Source organism: Peromyscus californicus, unplaced genomic scaffold (genome assembly GCF_007827085.1).
Source record: "Peromyscus californicus insignis strain IS unplaced genomic scaffold, ASM782708v3 Scaffold_8__1_contigs__length_139910024, whole genome shotgun sequence".
Taxonomy (NCBI): Eukaryota; Metazoa; Chordata; class Mammalia; order Rodentia; family Cricetidae; genus Peromyscus; species Peromyscus californicus.
In genome coordinates this window covers 8,897,963-8,906,633 of record NW_026294606.1, presented here as the reverse complement: position 1 = coordinate 8,906,633, position 8,671 = coordinate 8,897,963, and positions in this window count along the sequence as shown.

Sequence of the window (8,671 nt, the reverse complement as noted above, 5' to 3'; positions counted from 1 at the left end):
GCCGGCGGGGGGCGGGGGGCGCTGGCTCCGCCCGGCTCACTCCCTGGGCTCGCTCGGTCCTAGCGCCGCCCCGGCCGGGCCCAGGGGGAGGTCGGCCCCCCCTTCTCAGCTTGCCCCGGGGCGCCCCCATGCCCCTCGCCCTGCTAGCCTATACCCGGACTCTAAGCCTCCACTCTGCTCCCAGGGCCAGTCCCATGCACATGTCTTGTCCTGGTCCCCAACCTAGTAGCACACCCTCTAACCCCAGCCCTAAACCCACCAAGATCTCAGGCCCTCCCCAGGCCCAGGTTCATCCCTCTGCCTCCCCAGAATAATTGGTCCATTGGACCCCTTGATTCATTTAACTCTATCTTAGCCTCACCCCATTCCCAGCTCCATCCCACCCTACATGAAGTCCGGTTTTGGTCCTTACCCTATCCCTGTCCCAGTTCAGCTCCCCATGAAGCCAGGCCTGGGTTGTCAATAGCCCATTTCTTCTGCAAGGACCCTTCCTGATCTACCACCATCACTTCCAGGGCCATCCAGGGCCAACTGCACATCCTGTCCCAGCTACACACCCATGCTTAGCAGGGCACACCTCCACTTAGCTATCCATCACCCCCTCTAGCTATACCAGCCTGCCTGAGTCCCACTGGAGTCCCTCTCCCTAACCATACCCCTCCCTCATCCCTGCCATTATGACCTTGTCTCAGCCATTCCCACCCCACCGCAGCTCATCACCTTGCCATTCCAATCATTTTCTTCCTGGATGGGGTATCCAGGAAATCACGTCTGCTTTTCCAAACACCATACCTCCTAAGGAACACCAAGGCCTCCAAGTGGTCTCCAAGGCCACTCCAGGCACCTTTTGGTTATTGAACCTTCTGGCACCTTTTATTTCCCAAAGCTCTGAGCACAGAAGTGCCTGGGCCTCAGAAAGATTCCTAAGGGGAAGTGCCTCCAGGCATTCTTTCCTGTGGAATGGGGGACGCTCCAGAAAACCTTTCCATCACCATCAAGCCTCCCAACCCACTTCCTAGGGAGATGACAGAACCCAGAGCCTCACCAAGCTTTACCGGGGCTAATCTGTGAAGAGGTGGTGGTTTTCAGTGGGTCTCCTGGTTCTGATTTGGTCAATCATCGATGCCAAGAAGCCAGTATGTACATTCACTGCAATGCTTTGGAATGGGATGAGGGTGAGGGGAGGCATTGAAAACTCTGTGTTTCACAGGCCCCTGCCTCAAGAGCTCTGGGTGCCCACTGTAGCCATGGACCCCTATCCCTGGCAGTTTCTCCACCACTCATACCTAGAGTGGGCCCCAGGAATGGACAGTCCTGGAGCCTGGGCCCTAGATGCAGGTGGAATGCAAGGGTGATGGCAGAGGAGAACAGTGATGTCTCAAGAGCGGAAGGGAGGAGTGAGAAGCCAGGGTGAGGACAGAGCAGTGTGCTGTATCACCAGACATGGGAAGAGTGCCCTCCTGGCGAGGGAGGAGGCTTGGAGGTTCAGGCACAGGACTAGGCATGGGCATCTCTGGCCCCAGCTCCTTCCTGCTTCTTCCTACTTCCCATCCTTCCTGTCTCCCCATCCTCCCGCTTAGCCCATTTCAGATCCCAAAAGCAGACCCACAGGCACTGTGGAAGGCTCCTCCTCAGATCCCCACCTCCCCACCAGACTACCAACTGTCTCTAGCCACACCCACTTCACCTCCCATCTGTATCCTTTTTTGTTCTGTTTAGTTTTAAAAAATATTTTATTTGGCTGGGTATGATGACACATGTCTTTAATGCCAGCACTGGGGAGGCAGAGGCAGGCAGATCTCTGCGAGTTCAGGGCAGTCAGGCCTATGTTATGAGACTCTGATTCACAATAAATAACAAAAATCCAAGTTCTTTCTCCTTTTTGTCTTTAATTTTTAGGTTAGCATACAGAGTAACGAGCCCCATCACAACATGGGCCATTGTTTTCCTTGTCACTTGTTCCCCTCCCCCACCCCTCTTTCCTTCTGGCTGGCTCCCCCCAACTTTTTGTTGTTGTTTTTTGTTGGTTTTGGTTTTGGTCTTTGGTTTTTAAGACAGGGTTTCTCTGTGTTGCTCTGGCTGTCCTGGAACTCACTAGCAGATTGGGCCGGCCTCGAACTCACAGAGATCCACCTGCCTCTGCCTCCCGAGTGCTGGGATCAAAGGCATGCACCACCACCATCCAGCTGCTTTCCCCAGTGTTTTAAAAAAATTTATCATTGCTGGGGTGGAGGTGGCACATGCCTTTAGTCCCATGCCTCCCTCTTTTTTTTTTTTTTTTAAGATTTATTTATTAATTATGTATACAATGTTCTGTCTGCATGTACGCCTGCAGGCCAGAAGAGGGCGCCAGATCTCATTACAGATTGTTGTGAGCCATCATGTGGTTGCTGGGAATTGAACTCAGGACCTCTGGAAGAACAGCCAGTGCTCTTAACCGCGGAGCCATCTCTCCAGCCCCCCCCCCCATGCCTCCCTCTTGGGAGGCAGAGGCAGGCTGATCTCTGTGAGTTCCAGGCCAGCCAGGGCTACACAGAGAAACCCCGTCTCGAAAAACAAGCAAAATTAACTTTGTGTATGCATGTGAGTACAGGCATACACATGTGCCACAGCCTTCCTGTGGAGGTCAGAAGACATCTTTCAGGAGTCCGTTCCAAGGATGTAACTCAGATCATCTGGCTGGTGGCACTTGTACCTGCTGGGCCATCATCCCCCTGGGCTTGTTTAGTTTTTGTTGTTATTTGAGACAGAGCTTACACTAACCCAAGCTGGCCTCCAGCTCCCTGTAAGAATGCTGGGAGCACAGCATGAGCCACATACTGGGTTTGTCATCTCAGGCCTGGTGGGCATGAGGTGACTGTAATCCCAGCATGGGGCGGCGAGGGGCAAGAAGAGCATTCTCCACTGCACAGGGAGCCCAAAGGCTACAAGAGCCCCTGTTTCAAAAACAAAAACAAAAAAATGAACAGCTGTCAGTGGTGGTGCAGGCCTTTAATCCCCACACTTGGGGTTCTGTGTGAGGCAGCCTGGTGTATATCTCAAGCTCCAGGACTGCCAGACTACACAGAGAGACCTTGTCTCAAAAACAAGCAAACAAACAAACAAAAACCCAGAAATGAAACAGTTTTAGGACTGGAAAAACGGCTGAGCAAGCTGAAGAGTTCATTTCTAGCCAGTGTTAGATCCTTAGTATTGAAGGGGAAAAAGAAAAAAAACTATGCATAAATAGTGCATAAATCCCACAGCCCTACATGGGGTTTCTCTTACTTTCAAATGATGGAGCGTTCCACTGCTTGTAAGTCATGGAGTTTACTCCTTACCCCCAGCTACCAAGTTTCTTGGCGTTTTTCTAGCCAAGGTCATCATCTTTAAATTACTAAATCCAGTTGCTCTATTGCAGCTGTTTCCTTGACTGTCTCTGAGGAGAGGGTGGCTACTGCTCACCCCTCAGAGACCCTGCCTCCTTGCAGCCTCTTCTTCGTTGCCCCTGAAAACCACACCCAGTTTTGGTGGGTGGCTCCTTGGAGGCCCTCCCACTATGTTTCTCTCTAGTCTACCACCCCTGGCACTGATCACCCTTCACATCACTGACATGTCGGCTTCTCCCACCCCCAGAGCTCCCCCCACACACTGTGGGGCTGGTCTCATGGCTTTTGGGTCCCTAGAATAGAAAAGATGAAAAGAGACAGGGTTCCGATTCAGAAACCAGCTCCTTGCTGTGTGCCTTTGGCTAAAACACTTCTCCCTTCTGAGACTCCTTTTGAGAACCTGTTAGAAGGATAAGATGGGCCTAGATGGCAACTTAGAACATGGGAACCCCCTTGCCCTCCTCTGGCAGCCCTATCCTCCTCCCCCACCTTCTAGCTCTCCCACACCTTGTGCTCCCCCACACCTTTCAAGGTTTCAACACCAACACAGAGGGGAGCATGTGGGCTGCAGGACTTCTCAGCATCAGCTGGCAGAGCCTTCCCTGGCCTCATCCTGCCCCTTCAGATCCTACCTAGCACACCTTCAAAAGTGCCCCCTCATCATTACCAAGCTCAGCGCTTCCCAGGCATCCGCCTTGGCACTGGGTCAAGCACATTAGCTCTACTTCTCACAACACCAGTGTCCTTACCAACTGTGCCCTGCCATTGGTGTGACCACAGGCAGATGTGAAGTGCCTGTGTGCGGTTGGTTTTGCTTTGTTTTGAGGCAGGGTCTGTATCTCAAATTCCCATCTATCAGGGATTACCATGGTACCTGGCTTCAGTGTGATGACCCCACCCCACCCCCGCTCCCCACCTCCGCCCCCAAACACTGGAGATGTCACAGTTTGCTTCCTGTTACTGTGCTAAACCACCACGACCCAAAGCAACTTGGGGAGGAAAGGGTTGATTTCATCTCACAGGTTATAGTCCATCAAGGAGGGAAGTCAGAGCAGAAACCTAGAGGCTGGAACTGAAGGAGAGGCCATGGAGGGGTGCTGCTTACCAGTTTTCTCTCCCTGACTCTCTCTGCTTGCTTTCTTATTCAACCCAGGACTACCTACCAAGGGGTAGCACCCCTTTAGTGGGCAGGGTCCTCCCACATCAATTATTAATCAAGAAAATGCCCTACAGATTTGCCTGTTGGTAATCTGATGCATCTGAGCTATATTTTTAGGACCCTTTTTATTTCAAGACAAGGTCTCCCTATGTTGTCCAAACTGGCCTGAAACCCACTCTGTAGCCCAGGTAAGCTTTGAATTTGTGATTCTCCTGCCTCAGTCTCTCATGCAGCTAGGATTAGAGGGCCTGGGACATCTGGTGTAGTTGATTTTTTTTTTTTTTAAGTATCTAGGAAGTGCTTGAAGTGCAAAAACACACAAGTAGGTGCTCTGGGCGTGTGCAGGTGCTCTGGGCGTGTGTGTAGGTGCTCTGGGCGTGTTGGCTGCTGGGGCAATGACTTGCCTAGAGGCACACAGCTGAGTGGCTAAATCCACATCACTTCAGCAAAGCATACCCACACACACACACACACACACACACACACACACACACACACACACACACACACACACACACCCCAGCACAGGAATTTCCTTGACCATGGACTAAGCATCCTAAAATTTGCTTAGTCAGCAGTTCCAGAAGCTAGCCGGAGGGGTCTGGGGATGGAGTCAAGGAGCAGAGGGCCCTGCTATGGAGGGGCTGCAGTGCCCTGGACATCTGTGCTCCAATCTCCTCACCTGCTTTTATTTTTTGATTCTTCCTGTACCCTGTAATCCAGGCCTTGTGGACCAGATCTGTGACCCAAGTCAATCCAATGGAGCCTCTGAGGGCCGTAACAGGGTGTGTTCCAGTGATGGACCTCATGAAGAAGCAGAGCCAAGGGAAAGAGGGCAAGCCACCATCAGCTGTATCCAGCATGTCATGGCTGAAGCCACCAACTAGTTCTGGAAAATTATCTTCATTTTTTTTTCTTAAATGAGTTTGAATTTCAGCAATAATTCTTCCTCATCTACATGGTCCCTAAATTCTGGTCATTTTTGTCAGCGGCCAGGGATATGACTGAAAGCTGAGTTGACCTAATGGCCCCAGGGCGGAGCCAAAGGTCCTGGACCTCCACTTCAATCTCCCCAGCACTGGGTCTCCCGAGTTCTCTCCTGGCTCTGCGTTGGCATGCATTTCTTCCTGCTGTGATGGCCCTGGAATCTAGCTTAAGCCTCTCTCCTCCCATTGGAAAGGGGCCCCTTCCAATATTCTCAAGGATGGCTGTGGATCTCTGTGTACCTGCTGCTCCCTGGGTGGGCAGCCACCAGGCCCCTTTAGCCTACCACCTCCATTCCTTTCCTGTAGCAAGGCTTGGAGAGGCGGATGTGTGCCTTCTGTGTGTACCCAGGCCATGTGGGGCTGAGCCCAGAAGAGGCAGCACAGAAGCGTCAGTTCTGGAGAAACAGTCCTCACCCTCCACCACCCCTCCCTGCTGACTGCAAATGAGTTCAAGTTTCTCAAAGCAGGAAAAAGCCCCTCTCTCACTGGCTGCCCACGCAGACCCCTACTATGGACTCTGCCCTTTTGGCTGGGGACACTGTACTCTCTCCAAGGGAGCTAATGGGCTCTCCTGCCAGGCATCAAGGCATTCATTTCCAAGGGTAGGCTCTAGCTGCACAGCCTCACACTCCAGCTTGGGAACAGGGTGATCTTAGCAGCCCTGGGGGGCGGCCGCGGGGGCGGTGGTGCTTGTTAGACTGAAAGGGTGGGGAGAGGACAGGTCAGTAGGAAGTCCCTACACCTCTACTCCATGGGATGGTAATTTCTGGTCATTCTGGCTGGGTGGCTCTGGCCATGTCACCTTTGCCTCTCTGAGCCTAGATTCCTGTGTCTTAGTTTTTAAAGATGGTCTTAATGTGCAGCTCTGGCCTAGCTCCCTCTGTGTAGCAGTCTGCCATTGAATTCCCACTCTCCCCCTGCCTCGGCTCCCAGAGTGCTGGGATTACAGGCCTATGCCACCATGCCTGGCTTGAACCACCACTCTTAACAGGTGATGGAGTAGCCAGGTCCTAAGCACTTGCCTTACAGTCCCTAGGATCCAGACAGGTATGTGGTATTTCTCTCCCCTCCTCTAGCTTCCCTCCGATGCTGCCATGCGGCTCCCAGTGCTTCTCCTCACGCCCCTCTTGGGCCCTCTAGCTCCCTATCTTCAATCACACTCCTGCGGCCACTACCGGCTCCCTACCCGTATCCTGTTCTTAGCTGACTGTGGGCCTCTGTCTCCCCACCCCCGCCACAGGCAAGCCTCTTAAGAGCTGTCTGCAAGCTCTCCACACATACACCTGTTCCTCTTTAATCCTGGCAGTGGCCCAGCTCTTTGCTAAACTGATCTGGCAAATGTCACCTTGTTTTGAAATACCATGGGGACTCCTTGGCCTTATCTGCCTGGTTGACATTGTTGGCAACTTCTGGAAATGCTCTTGGCCTGTGTGGAGGTCCTGCTGGAGTGCCTGCAGGCCGTCATGCTGTCCGTGGCGGCTCCCTCCGCTCGCTGTGCCCAGCTCTGTTTCTGTTCTGCGTCCCTTGTCAGTTTTCTGTACTGAGTCCCTAGCTATCCTCACACTGGATTTGGCCTGCATTTATTATTTTTTAAAACAGGATTAAAACAATAAAATGCAGCTGCCAATACTAAAAATCTAGCTCTCACACAAAGCACGTGAACCTGCACACATGGTTGCTGAACTGGCAAATCTGGCTTCACTGCCTGGAGGACACAGCAGTCCTGTGTTCAGGACAAGGGGTGGCTACCCCCAGAAGGGTGCCTGGCAGCAATTTCCACCCACCCGGTGCTCTTGCTCTTTGGTATCCATGGAAACTGAGGATGGACGGAGAGGGCTTCACAGTTCAAGGGAAGCAGGAGCATACTTTTCCCTGTGAACTAAAAGATGCTGCGTTTAATATGCTCAGCATGTCTATGTTGAAAGACAGACACATCCTACCTGATCCACTCCCGGTGCTACCTGCTGGGGCCTGTGCCTCGGCTCTCCCCAGGCGCTAATTACAAGCATTTATGTTGAGTGCCCTGCCCCTGGCCCAAGTTCACTCTTGAATTGAAGCTAAGGTGAAGCTAGACTTGAATCTTCAGCTGCTTCCTAGAACTGTCTCCTAAACATCCGTGACACTTCATTCATTAAACAAACATTTACTCTTTCTGTGTACCAGATGTTCTAGGCTCTGCAGGATAGCAAAGACTAGCCCTGAGACCTTTTTTTTTTTTTTTTTTTCCATAAAAGGGATCAGCCTGACGGTACTTAAGACAGGGTCACCCCAAGAACACGTGGCCGTGAGCACACCAGGCTGTTCTGACCCGAGTCCCCTCTTCAGTCCCTCTAGGATGGTAGAGGGCATCAGTGGGAAGGAGGAACCCTGGGAAATGAAGTGCCTCTACTAAATCCACCAAAACCTATCAAATACAGCAAGAAGGATGGCTCAGTGGTTAAGAGCACTTGCTACTCTTCCAGAGGACTGGGGTTCGATTCCCAGCACTCAAAGTGCTCACAACCATCTATAACCCCAGTTCCAGGGGACCCAATGCTCTCTTCTGGTCTCCATAGACACCAGGCATGAAAGTGATGTATACACATCCATGTAAGTAAAGCCCCCATACACATAAATTAAAAAACCATAAATGGCACAAGGCAGAAGCAGGCTTCTTGGAGGGGTACTGGCTTACAAACACAACACAGTACCAGCCAGTCTTAGGGCAATACACGCAGCTTCACGCCTGGCTCAGAGGCTATACTGGTTACCTTGGTTACATGTCTCGACATTTCTGAGCCTCATCTAGAAAATGAATAACCAAGGTTGGGAGTATAGCTCAGTTGGCAGAGTCCTTGCCTACAATGTACAAAGCCCTGGGTTCGATTCCCAGCACTGCATAAAGCCAGGTGTCATCCTAGCACTCAAGAGGTAGAGACAGGAATTTGAAGTTCAAGGTCTTCCCTGGGCTACATAGTGAGTTCAAGGCCTGCCTTGGGATACATATAAACTTTGTTTCAAAAACAAAAACCAAACAAACAAAAGCAAGAGTCCCAAGATGTGACAGGCACCTCATGCTGCAGCCTCTGCAGTGGCGAGGCTAAGACAGGAGAGAGGCAAGTCGGCCGGGTGACAGCGAGTTCCAGGCCAGCCTGGGGCGCAGAGCGAGGACTGGGCCA